Raw genomic sequence first — 13,867 nt, 5'->3', positions numbered from 1 at the left:
TACTCGGGTAAGGAGTGCGCTGGCCTGCTTTCTCCTTACCCACCTAGCACACACGAGGAGGATGGCTGGGCCTAGCCCAAGGGTCTTCTCATGGAAGGGTGGGCTACCCCACTCACTCCCGGCCAACCTGAGCCCCCCAGGGACAAAGCTGCCTGGCCAGGAAACAGTGACAAGTCTCTAGAGGTGCCAGCCAGGTCACTCCCGGAGGCTATTTCCACAGCTCATAGACACGGCAGCCGGCATATGGCTTGGCTGGCAGAGCCAGCAGGTGGATGCTGCGACTCAGTCGAGACAAGATAATGGTCAGTTTGGAGGACAGGCTGTCAAGAGCTAGGCCTGAGCCAAGGCCATGATTTTCATCCTGCCCCTAACCCCGGGTCCCCAGCTGGCCCACCTTGCTGCAGCCATCCCTGCCCAGAGCCTGAGCCACTCGGATCTCCTGCAGCGGAGCCGGGGCAAAGGGAGCAGCCAGTACTATCTGGGTATTGTGTGAGCGACAATGGGCTTTGAATTAAAATAGCTGTAGGCTGAGGGCCAGTGCCTCACACAGCAGGAAGGCAGCATAGGCTTTAACTCTTGGGCAACTGGTCTTAGCCCAAGTTAGGAATGGGATTTGGTGCTGCATGAGTCAGTGTGGGGGAGAACAGGAACACGCGGTGAAGACACCAAGGGATCCTCCTGCTCCAATGTCGTCTCTCACCTGTGAGGGCAGCCCAGCCACTGGGGAGCAGCTCCCTGGTCTGGAGCTCAGAAATTGCACCATGGTGGCCCTCCCAGGCAGGCCTCCGGCTGTAACCGGCCCACCAACATTTCTGAAGAGGCAGATCCAGGCACTGGGGTACAGGGACAAAAAGGAAACACCTTGACTTCTGGGAACTTACATTGAAATAACGTGTATACACCTGCAAATACAAGGTGATGTTGGCGAAGGCACCAGCTGAGTAGCACAGTAGCTAGGGCACTGGGCCCAGAGTCAGGAAGACCTGAGTTCCAATCCAGCCTCAGATGCTGGATTGGACAGTCTACCTCAGTTTCTTCCTTTGTAAAATGGGGATAATTGTAGCACCTGTCCCACAGAGGATCAAACTAGGTAGTCAGTGTAAGGGGCTTAGCACGTTTGCCTGACATAAAGGAGGCACCCCATGAATGTTAGCTATTATTGTTATAGCAACAGGGATCAGGACAAGGCTCTTGTAGGAGATAGGTGTGTGAATGGAGCTTTGTGGGAGCCTGGGCCTAGAGCAGGCCTGCAGCTGGCTCCCAGAACATAGCCTAGGTTCTGCTAGCCTGACATCTCCCTCCTGCCGTAGGGCAGGTCTGGGGTCTGAGACCCAGAGGAGCCAACATGGATGAATGGAAGGAGCAGAGGAGCTAGATGAGGTCCACAGATGCTTCAGAACTGGGCCTGGGGAAGGGAGACCAGGTCCCTTCCTGGTAATATGGTGGCATTGCCAGTGCCCGCCATGTGCTTGCAGCCTGGGCTTGGGCAGCATGTTCTGGAGACTGGGGAGACAAGTTTACGTCTGGCTGGGCCCAAGGTGGAGGGCTAGGAAGAGAAGGCAGCATCCATTGTTCCCAGAACTCACCTCAAGACAGAACACCTGCCCATAGATGAGCACAGACATTAAGGGAGCTGCCACAGTGGGGAGAGCTTCCTGCCTGTGACTCCAGGGTGTCTCTGCAAACACCTCTGTGGGGGCGGGGGGGAAGCTTTTGGAAGACAACTTTGGGGTGAAGTCCCAGCACTGGAGGAGACAGCTCCCCAGAGCTCCTGCCCACCATGGCTTGCTTTCTGGGCCTTCATCCAATTCAACGAGCGTCTGTTAAGTACCTACTGTGTGCCAGGTCTTGTAATAGGCCCTGGGAGCACAAAGACAAAAGTTTCCTACCAGAGGAAAACGGAATACAGGACGAACATAGAGAAATGGAGACTAAGAATTGCAGTTCCTCTGGGAGGTGAACCTACAGTTCTGAGTGGTGAAGGTGAGATTCTGGACTTAGAGGCGTAGGCACCATCTGCCCAGCAAGCTTCTTCCCAGTTATCCCTGCCCATGGAAAGCAGAGCAATAGCTTGAAAAATCCAGAATGAGATAATCTGCCTGGTACAAAATCCTGGGAGCCTGTGATAATCCCAATAGGAGATCATCCTCTAAACAGATAATCCAAAATCCATTCTCTGTGGCTCTGGGAGGCATTATGTGATTCCCTTACCACAGGTGTCCCTTCTTGCTTCAGTGTGGTGGAGAGAGAACTCAGGGCAATGGGGCAGGGAGGAGAAGAAGAGGCCTGGTAGTATCCGGGAGCTGGGAGGCAGCCAGGCCAGATTTGCTGCTACCCACAGGCAATTCCCTGGCTAGGGTTCGAATCCAAGAGATCAGGCCAGGAACCAGAGACTTCAGAGAGGAATCAGAGCTCAGAGTCTGCCCTGGAGGAGTCTGCATAAAAGGGCTGGGAGGGGTTGAGCGGGAAGAAGAAGGGGGATCAGACCCCCCAACGATTGATGGGAAATTTGGTTACATTGCTAGGAACTGGAGTCAGTGACAGTCCCCAAAGGAGGCTAGATATCCACCCTACCCCCAGCCTTGACATCACTGCCCTCCTCCCAAACTCACCCTCCCCATGCCTGAACCATCTCACTGGACCCCGGCCCAGGCCAAGCTAAGAGCGTGGGAAGAGGGAAAGTCTGGGAGGACTGACTGCTTAGTTCAGCTCCCAGACAAATCCTCCCCCTGGGACAGGGACAGAGTCCCGGGCATGTATGTGATTGGAGCCGGGTCTGGATCTGTGTGTGTGCAAACGTGCATGTAAGTCTGTGCTTGTTTCTATGTACATCTGATTGTATACATGCATGTGCATGCAGGTCTCCAGTCTGACTGTTTACATGTATACACAATCATCAATCTACAACAGTAAAACAGTCCCTGTGGCCCCCACCCCATCAGCTCACATTCCACCAGGGGAATCGACCTCTACAATGTATTTAAAAGCGGGGACACAATATATACAACCAGGGGATCAGGGGAAGGCTTCAAGGAGAAAGAAAGGGGCAGTTGAACTGAGTTTTGAAGGAAGCTAGAGATTCCAACAGGCAGAGAGAAGGAGGGAGTGTGCTCTGGTCACGGCTGATGTGTGTGCAGGTCTGCGTCCCTTTGTGTATATCAGTATGTGTCTGTATATACACGTGCCTGTGATTATGCATCTACATCTGTGTATATGGGTCTATACGTGTGCACGTCTCCATGTGCGACTGTGTGTGACATATAGGATGACCTAGCATCCCTTGTCTTTGTGGCTAAATCCTTGAAAAGGCCGGAAGTGACTACTTCTCTCATTCTCTTCTTAACCCTTTACAATCTGGCTTCCAACTTCCATCATTCCACCAACACCACACTCTCCAAAGTTACTCATGATCTCTTAGTGGCCAAATCCAATGGCCTTTTCTCTCTTTTTTTTTTTTTTTTTAGTGAAGCAATTGGGGTTAAGTGACTTGCCCAGGGTCACACAGCTAGTAAGTGTTAAGTGTCTGAGACCAGATTTGAACTCAGGTACTCCTGACTCCAAGGCTGGTGCTCTATCCACTGCGCCACCTAGCTGCCCCAAATGGCCTTTTCTCAATCCTCATTCTCCTTAATCACTCTGCAGCCTTGGACACGGTTGGTCACTCTTTTCTCATTGATACTGTCTTCTTTCTAGGTTCTCAGGACATCCCTGTCTCCTGATTCTCCTCTTACCTCTCTGACTGCTCCTTCTCTGTCTCCTTTCCTGGGTCCTCCTCCAGGTCACACCCTCTAACCAGAGGTGTCCCTCAGGGGTGTTCTGTCCCAGGCCTCTTCTCTCTCTATACCACTTCACTTGGTAATTTCACCAGCGTCCATGGATTTAATTACCATCTCTATGCTAATGGCTCTTAAATCTACCTCTTCTGCCCTACATTGCTAATTAATTTATAGAATTATTAATTGTTACTAAGAAAACAGGACTCCAAGGGGTCCTTTTGGGTTCAGGAGGGGCAGGAACACCTAGTCCAAAGTATAGAAGCAAACAGCAGAACCGGTTCAGAAGCAGACGGTGCGGGGACAGGAATGAGATGGTGGAGGGAGGTAGTCAGAGGGAGCCAGAGAATGGAGAAGGGGATTTCATTGAGAATCTCATAACCTCGGATCAGAATTGGGAGCCCTCAGGCAATGTGGACTGCTAGCAGATGGAAAACGCTGGGTGGGGAGGCAGGAGTTTGTGGTCACATTTTTAATAGGGTTTTGATGGGAGATAAACTAACTCATATCCTGCCAGTTTGGAAGTGGTTCATTAACACATCCACATCATCTCAAAGTTATCAGCAACACCTTAGGGTTAGTCCATTAGCGTAACATTTGCTGGCATTCTGCTGGTCTGACTAGATGTCTGGAGTTTATCCTAGGCTTACAACTATGGGTGGTTAGCAGGAAAGAGGGGGCCCTTACAATAAGGCCTAGCTGACTTCCCCTGATTTAGCACATAGGCTTAGGAAGTGGCTTTAGTTCATTTATGAGACAGTTTCCAGTGGCTCCTTTGCTCCCTTAATTTATGAGACAGTCTGTAAGTGACTTCTAGGTCCTTTTTGCAATCGTACTTCCTATACTACTTATAAATTTACTTCCTATACTAACGAGTAGAGGTGGGGGTAGTCAGGGGGACCAGAACAAGACACAATTTTATTTTATTTGGGGGGTGGTTGTTTGGGTCTTTTTAGGTTATACAGTACAATCATGTTAGTGACTAACATTAGTCATGTTGTGAGAGAAGAATCAGAACAAAAGGGAAAAAAACCACAAGAAAGAAGAAACAAAAACGTGAAAATGGTATTTTTCAATCTGCGTTCAGACTCCATAGTTCTTTTTCTGAATGTGGAGAGCATTTTCTAGCATGAGTCTTTTGGCATTGTCTTGGATCATTGTATTGCTGAGAAGAGTTAATTCTATCACAGTTGACAAGATACAATTTCAACATACGCCCCAAACTTTCTGTTCACCATGTTCAGTAGACAAAATGGAGCTTCTCATCTTCCTTCCCCCACTCCCACCTTTCCGGTTAGGGTAGAGAACAACAACATTCTCCCAGGCCCACAGGCTCACAACCTGGGAGTCATCCTAGATTGCTTGTTCTCTCTCATTCCTCATATCTTTCCAATGACTCTCAATTTTATCTTTGCAATATCTCATCGAATATACCCCATTCCCTCCTCTGACTGTGCCACCACTCTGGTCCAGACCCTCATCACCTCACAGCTGGATTGTGGCAATACTCTGTGGTGGGTCTGCCTGTCTGGTCTCTCCCCACTCCAATTCATCCTCTATTCAGCCACCAAAGTGATTTTCCTAAAGAATATAGCCAACCACATCACCCCCCCACCTACCCAATAAACTGTAGTGGCTCCCTGTGACCTTCAGAATCAAATACAAGGCCCTCCATTTGGCCCAAAGCCCTTCATAACGCAGTCCCCTACCTTAACTTTCCAATCTTCTTCTACGTTACACCCCCTCATATCCTGCCATCCAGTGGCACTGATGCCCATGCTGACCCACAAACAGAACACTCCATCTCTCAGCTGGCTGTTTCCCACACTTGGAATGCTCCCCTCCTTATCTCTCCCTACTGCCTTCTCTGTCATCCTTTGAAGTCCCAACTAAAATCCCAACTTGTACCGGAAACCTTTCCCAACCCTTCAATTCTAGTGCCTTGCTTCTCTTATTTGCTTCCTGTTTGTCCCATATATTGCTTGTTTGTATGTGTATTTGTTTGCTCATCTCCCCTATTAGATTTGGGGGGGGGCAGGACTATGGGGGTTAAGTGACTTGCCCTGGGTCACACAGCTAGTAAGTGTCAAGTGTCTGAGACCAGATTTGAACTCAGGTACTCCTGACTCCAAGGCCGGTGCTCTATCCACTGCGCCACCTAGCTGCCCCCCTCCCTTATTAGATTTTAAGCTCCATGAGAGCAGGGACTATATTTTGCATCTTTCACATGACACAGTGCCTATCACATAGTAAGAGTTTGTTGACCGAATGGCTGTATGCTTCTGTTTCACACTGAAAAGTTCTAGGGGTGATCGTCTGTGTATACATGCAGATACATGGATGTATGGTTTTTGTATGTCTGTATCTCATATATTACTACTATATGTGTGTGTATATATATATATATACACATATGTATGCTTATATATCTAATTATCTCTGTGTTTATATGTATGTGTTTGTATGCAGGGACCTGTGTAAAAAGTAATTTGGTGGAATGTAAAAACAAACAAAAACACAAAAGAAACACAAAAATGTAATTTGGAATCAAAAGATGTGAGTTCAGGTGGTGCAGTGGATAAAGCACGAGCCCTGGATTCAGCAGGACCTGAGTTCAAAGCTGGCCTCAGACACTTGACACTTACTAGCTGTGTGACCCTGAGCAAGTCACTTAACCCTCATTGCCCTAGAAAAAAAAAACCAACGCAAAGATGCAAGTTCAAATGTGCCATTTCTCCATGTCTAGGTGACCTTTGATTGATCCCAATTTTGCCATTGAATGGCAGTAGGATGCTGGTCAGGTCCATTCCTGTCTCTGGCCCTCAGTTTCCTCAGCTGTAAAATAAATGGGTTGAACTAGATGATTTCCAAGGTTGGTTCCAGTTCTAAAGCCTCTGTATATCTGTGCACATAGTGTGTGTGTGTGTGTGTGTGTGTGTGTGTGTGTGTGTGTGTGTGTGTGTGTGTGGTGGGCCTGAAGCCAGAACCAGAGTCTGGCGGGGGGGGGAGGCTGAGCTTCACTTGCTGGTGGAGTGCCCATCACCCACTTGCCAAGGTCTGTTCTCTCTGGCCCAGTGCCTCTTCTATCCCCCTCCTCCACCTGCACACACAGTCAGAGCTTCCCTTCTCTCTGCTCATCTGCTTCCTGTCTGTCTCATCCCCTCTGATCTCCCTGAGAAGAGATGGTATTCATCCTTTTGTATTCCTCCTCAGTTCCCTTTCCCTCTCTTCCCTCCCCAGTGCACATCTTTTTAAAATCTATGTTGGAAAGTAAACTGTTCATCGATCAGGAAATGGCTAAACCAACTGTGGTCCAGGAGAATAATGGAGTATTATTACTGAGCCATAAAAAATCATGAATATGGATAGCCTGGAGGCAGGCAGCAGCCGTGGGACCAGAAAGATCTAGCTTCGAGTTGTGACACACGTGACTCTGATCCAGTCCTTTAACTTCTCAGTGTCCTGGGAGATTCTCCAAGACTTCTAAGTCACCGGGCAGGTGGCCACCAGGTAGATGGAGTTCTCTGTAATTCCTCTGTCCTTCCTGCAGGAGGGGTCTTATTTCATGACTGTTGCAAGTCGAGACCACCTCCCACTAGAGCTGCTGGCTTGCTTGCTGATACAATGCCCAAAGGGCCCTCCCTGTTCCTTCAGCCCATCACTAGATGTTTACTGCGGGTCAGTAGTCTTTCCCTAAGGCCCACTAATCCTTTCGAGTTGATTAAAGAACTTCTTTATACCATGTTGTGAGCAGAACTTCACACCTCCTTTATGGCCTTCAAACCTTGTTGAGGGGATTGTCGGAAAGCTACTTAATATCTCCTTTATGAATGGAAACTGAATTCAGGAAGTAAATAGGATTGAGTGGGTTGGATGGGGAGCGGAGAGGGCAGAGGGGATTTGGGGGTGGGAAAGACTAGCATTCAGAACCTTCAGCTAGCAGTCAGGCTACCTGACTTGTTCCTGCTCTGCTACTTGCATCGTGGCCTTGGTTAAATGACTTCCCCTCTCTGGGCCTCAGTTTCCCTGATCTGTAAAACAAAAGGATGATCTCTAAGGCTCCTTCCACCCCCGACCATCTGTGTCTGACCATGGGAAGTCAGGAGAGATGTCCAACCAGCAGCTAGATGGCTGCCTTTTGGAGGGAAGCAATGGTTGAGGAGTAGGGGTATGTGGGAGGATAGTACTAGGAAGCCTCTCTCAGGTCAAAGATTCCATGATGATGAAAGACATGATTCTGAAGTGGCAGAAGTGAGTATACACAAGTCATCTTCCAGGTTCAACAGAGAGAAAGGGGCTTTGCTGAGGTGGGGGACTATGGCAAGATATCACCTCAACTTTCAGGCAAGAGAAGTTTATGTGTTGGGTGGGTTTGTACAATAGCTTTTTTCCTTTTCTTTCTTTTTTATTTTTTGTTACAAGAGATGGATTGCTAGAGAGGAGAGGGAGAAAGACATATTGAGTAATGAAGATGATGCATACATGAGATCAAGATTAATTTTAGAGGAAGGAAGAAACAGAGAGAAAGGAGACAGAAACAGTAGAAGAGACAAGAAGAGGGAGGGAGAGGAGAAAGGCGGAAACAGATAAGACAAGCAGAAAGGGTGAAGAGAGATGAGAAACAGATATTGGTGCAGAGAGGGGGGAAAAGGAGAGATGGGGAGAGAGAGAGAGAGAGACAGAGAGACAAAGAGAGAGAGAGAGACAGAGAGAGAAAGAGAGAGAGAGAGAGAGAGACAGAGAGAGAGAGAGAGAGAGAGAAAGAGAGAGAAAGAGAGAGAGAGAGAGACAGAGAGACAGAGAGAGAGAGAGAGAGAGAGAGAGAAAGAGAGAGAGAGAGAGAGAGAGAGAGAGAGAGGGAGAGAGAGGGAGAGAGAGAGAGAGAGAGAGAGAGAGAGAGAGAAAGAGAGAGAGAGAGAGAGAGAGAGGGAGGGAGAGATTCATCCCAGATCAAGCTAAGAGAGCTGGGTAGGGACTGAGCAGACAGGGTAAGGCAGGGTGTGTGTGGAGGGGAGGAGCCTGTGTCCCCAGTGGAGTCCTCCATCTCCTTCCCTCCCTGTGAAGGCAGGGCAAACCCAGCCCAAGTTATTTTGGATTTAGGCTGAACCCAAGGCCCTTCTCTCCCCTCCCTTTCCCTCCTCTTTCCTCCACTTCCCACCCTTCCATTGCTCCTTGCCTCCCTCTGGGATGTGCATTTGGGGGTTGAGGCAAAAGATGAAATAAATATACAGGCTGAGCCACCAGATGTCGCTGCTGCTCCGCTAACCTCTGCTCCTCCTCCCTCCCCATGCAGAAGCGCTCCCTTCAAGGAGCCAGGCCATCCCATGCATTCTCAGAGTCTTGGGTAGGGACTGGGGGAGTGGGAAAGGATGCCCCTAAGCACCCCTGCCCAGACCTGACTTTCTTTTTTAAAAAATATTTCTTTTTGTAGGGGCAGCTAGATGGCGCAGTGGATAGAGCACCGGCCCTGGATTCAGGAGTACCTGAGTTCAAATCTGGCCTCAGACACTTAACACTTACTAGCTGTGTGACCCTGGGCAAGTCACTTAACCCCAATTGACCCTCAAAAAAACAAAAAAACAAAAAACAAAACAAAAAAAATATTTCTTTTTTAAAAATTTATTTTGGTGGGACAGCTAGGTGGCTCAGTGGATAGAGCACTGGCCCTGGAGTCAGGAGTACCTGAGTTCAAATCTGGCCTCAGACACTTAACACTTACTAGCTGTGTGACCCTGGGTAAGTCACTTAACCCCAATTGCCCCGCAAAAAAAAAATTTAATTTATTTTGGTGAGGCAATTGAGGGTTAAGTGACTTGCCCAGGGTCACACAGCTAGTGTCAAGTGTCTGAGGCCGAATTTGAACTCAGGTCCTCCTGAATCCAAGGCTGGTGCTTTATCCACTGCACCACCTACCTACCCCCAGACTTGACTTTCTATACAAAGGGAAGAGGAAGTAGGGGGTTGTCCTTTGCATTCTATTGTAAGGGGCTAAAATTCTAGTTAGTCTGTCTAAAATATCTAATGAGTGGTTGCCAATAAATTATAAGCTTTAGCAAGAGTTTAGACATTTAAGTATTTATTAAGGAGAATAAGAATTTGATGAAGAGAGAGAAAGAGGCATAGATTCAGCTTTCTATCTCAGGGAGCCAATGTCTCTAGCTCCTCCCCCCCCACCCACCCCCAGGTCCTCCAGAAAGAGAGCGAGAGAGCCAGCCTGCCCCTCCTTCATCCCACAAGCCTCCTGTGAAACTGAGAACATCCCATCCACAAGCACACACAGCTCCAAGCTAATTGGCTGGTAGCTTTGATAGACAGTACCCATGAGCAAACATCACTTCCTGATGCCAAGGAAAAGCCTCATGGCTTGCCCTCAGATGCCTTCTCCTCATGGCAGAGCTTTCCTACAGTAACTCTCCAGCAAGTGGCGTCACTCCAATCATTACACTAGGGTGGAAACTGCATCAGATCTGGGTTCAAATCCTGCTACTTGGGCAGGCCCTTACAGGCTCTGGACTTACTTTTTCAGCCCACACAGACACCTGCAGGTCAGTAGCTAAATCTCCTCTTCAGGGAGAATGAAAGGAGCAGGTTAGCAACTTGTCCTTAAGACTGATTCTATCCGAACTCCATCAAAAAAAGATGAATAGAATGAGAATGTTGTTGTTGTTGTTGTTATATTGAGCACCTACAGGTGACACCTACTATACACCAGGCACTGCGCTAAGTGCTTCACAAATATTATTATTAATAATCACAAAATCTGTCATGTATGTAGCTATTTAAAGTTTGCAAAGTGTTTGACACATATCATCTCATTCAAACTTCACACGGACTCATTTTACATATGGATAAACCGAGGTCAAGAGAGGTTGAGTGACTTGCCCATAGTCACATAGCTAGTTTCTGAGGCTGCTTTCCAAGCCAGATCCACCTGACTTAAAACCCAAAATATGACACAAGAATATATATCAAAACTCATGCACCAAAATAATGACCAAAAAAAGAAGAAAAAGGAATGAAATCCTCCTAAAGATTGCCATCCCCCACTCCTACCAAAGGCCAGCCGAGATTGAACAAATGAGTAAACAAGAAAACCTCACGACACAATGAAGAAATACTGTAGGGTAAAAGCACGCCCCACATTTTGAAACAGCTTGCGTTCCACAACCCCTGCAATTTCCTGAATCTCTGAAGGCTTGAGAGAAGTAAAAAATGCAGGGCCTGGGAGTGAATTGCCTGAGTCTTTTATCATAAACGCATTAGGGAAAGGTCATATAATGCTGTACTGTGATAGACCATTTAAAACAAAGAGGAGACTTTTTTATAGCAGGCATGCCAGGCATACCAGAGAGACACAGCATGGACAACTAGCCTGTTTCGTGGGGTAGGGTATGTGTGGGGGGGCTCACTCTGCTTTTCTGGGCATCCGTGGATAACCTCTGGGAAGCCACAAGGATGGCAGGCACCCCAAGATAAGCCCAGCAAGAGAACAGAGAGATGACTTGAGGGCAATGTGCTAAGCAGAGAGTGTGGGGGAGAACAGACAGCCCCCAAGAAAAGAGCAATACCGCTCCTGATCTTGGTGTCAGTGCTTGCCTATTGAAGCACCAAGAACTAGAGAATTTGTTGACATGAAAATATTTTTTTTTGCAGGGCAATGGGGGTTAAGTGACTTACCCAGGGTCACACAGCTAGTAAGTGTCAAGTGTCTGAGGCCAGATTTGAACTCAGGTCCTCCTGAATCCAGGGCCGGTGCTTTATCCACTGCATCACCTAGCTGTCCCTGACATGAAAATCTTTGATCTTGGAGTCACAAGACTTGAGGTCAAATCCTGGTTCTATTACTTAACAACCTCTCCCACCTTAGGCAAATTATTTAAGCTCTCTGAGCCTCAGTTTCCTTCTCTGTAAAATGAGGGAGGGGGCTGCATGACTTCTAAAGTCCCTTTAAGCTCTTCCTGTGGTTCATTCCCTTTCTTTCAAAGACCAAAAATGTAGAATTAGAAAGTATTCCCATAAAAAATTTCACTCGGAAAAACAAATTCATTCAGGTGCACTGAAGACTCAGGGGGGAGACTCTGAGATTACAGACCTTTATTGGAACAGTGAATTATTGGAACAGCTGCTCAAGAGTTTGTGTTGTATCTGTTATTTCTGTCTCTGTTCGGTAAATGTACTATAACCTATAATAAGAGTGTATGTTCCTTTGGGTCACATGAAGTTGGCAAAGAGATAAGGCTATTAATAGGATGGGGGATGGAGACATTTTGATAAAAGTTATGAAATATAGTATGCTAATCTGTATATTTTAAACCCCAGGCTAAACAAGGCAAGATGGAACCTGGGCAGGCATTAGGAAGTCCCTGAAACCCAGGTGGGGTTCCCAGCACAGAAATCTAGGCAGGCTGTCTACATTCATCCATTTTCAAAAACGGTGAATGGAGGGAAGGTGGAGCTCAGAGCACCACCTGGTGATACACAATAAATAAATCAACTACAATTATGGCTTCCTGTGTGTCAGGCACTGTGCTAAGTGCTGAGGATCCAAATAAGAAAAAAAAAAAGGTCCCTGATTTCAAGGAGTTTACATTGTAACAGGGGAGGATATTTGTACATAAATAAGGCACACACAAGATACATAAAGAACAGATACAAGGTAGCCTTAGAGAGGAAGGCACTAGTGGCTGAGGGGCCTGGGAAAGACTTCCTGGAGAAGGTGGGGTCTGATGTGAAGGTGAAAGGAATCCAGAAGTCTTAAGACAGGTATGAGTTAGGGAGAATATCTTAGGCATGGGGGCGAGGGGAGGGCAGCAAGGATGCAAAGACATCTGTGAAGAACAGTGGGTGGCTTAGTATGACCTAACAGTAGAGTGTATGGAAGGGACTAGGCATATTCCCCACCCTGGAGATTCTGGCTTTTCTGGACACTTCTCTCTCAGCTTATTAAGTGCCTCTGTGCCAGGCACTATGCTAAGTGCTTTATGATTATTATCTCCTTGGATTCTTTTTGTGTGGGGGGTGGGGGGGGGCAATGAGGGTTAAGTGACTTGCCCAGGGTCACACAGCTAGTAAGTGTCAAGTGTCTGAGGTCACATTTGAATTCAGGTCCTCCTGAATCCAGGACTGGTGTTCTATCCACTGCACCACCTAGCTGCCCCCATCTCCTTGGATTCTTACAACAGCCCTAGAAAGCAGGTGCTCTGGTTATCCCTACAGAGTAGTATAAGAAGACTGGAAAGAGAGGAAGGAACCTGCTTGTAAATCCAGTGTACCGCCAAGGCCTGTCGATTTCACCTTTGCACCATCTCTCCAATATACCCCCCTTCTCTCCCCTGACATGGCCAGCCGCCACTGTGGTGCAGGCCCTCATCCCTTCACGCCTGGACTAGCTGCTGGTGTGGCGGACAACCTCAGGTCTCTCCCTCCTTGGGTCCATTCTCCATTCAGCCACCAAAGGGATTTTCCTAAAGCACAGGTCTGATCATGTCACACCCCTGTACCTCCATTCAATAATAATAATAGGATAGCTGGCATTTATATAGCACTTAATCTATGCCAGGCACTATACTAAGGACTTTATGAATATCATCACCCGACACTCACAACAACCCTGTGGGGTGGGTGCTATTTATTATCTCCATTTTACAATTGAGGAAACTGAGTCAAACAGACATTAAGTGACTTACCCAAGGTCACACAGCTAGTATGTTTCTGAGGCTAGATTTGAACTCAGGTCTTTCTGACTCCAGGCCCATCCCTCTATCTACTATATGACCTAGCTAACTCAATCATCATCTTCATCGTCATCATCAATAATAATAATAATAATAGCTAACATTTCCATAGCTCCTACTAGGTGCTAGGCATGGTATATTTATTAACTTGAGGATCAAATATAAAATCCTCTTTTTGGCTTTTCATACCTTTTATAACCTGGCTTCCTACTGCCTTTCCAAGACTCTTCCACTTTTAAAGCTAAATGAAATAATTGAAGGATGATTCCCACCCATCCCCAGTCACAGCCTGGGCAGCTAGGTAGCACAGTGGATAGAATGCCTGGCTTGGAGTCAGGAAGACCTGAATTCAAATCCAGC

The sequence above is a fragment of the Dromiciops gliroides genome, chromosome 3 (assembly GCF_019393635.1).
Source record: "Dromiciops gliroides isolate mDroGli1 chromosome 3, mDroGli1.pri, whole genome shotgun sequence".
Lineage (NCBI taxonomy): Eukaryota > Metazoa > Chordata > Mammalia > Microbiotheria > Microbiotheriidae > Dromiciops > Dromiciops gliroides.
The sequence above is the reverse complement of the archived record's forward strand: the minus strand, read 5'-3'. Positions refer to the sequence as shown.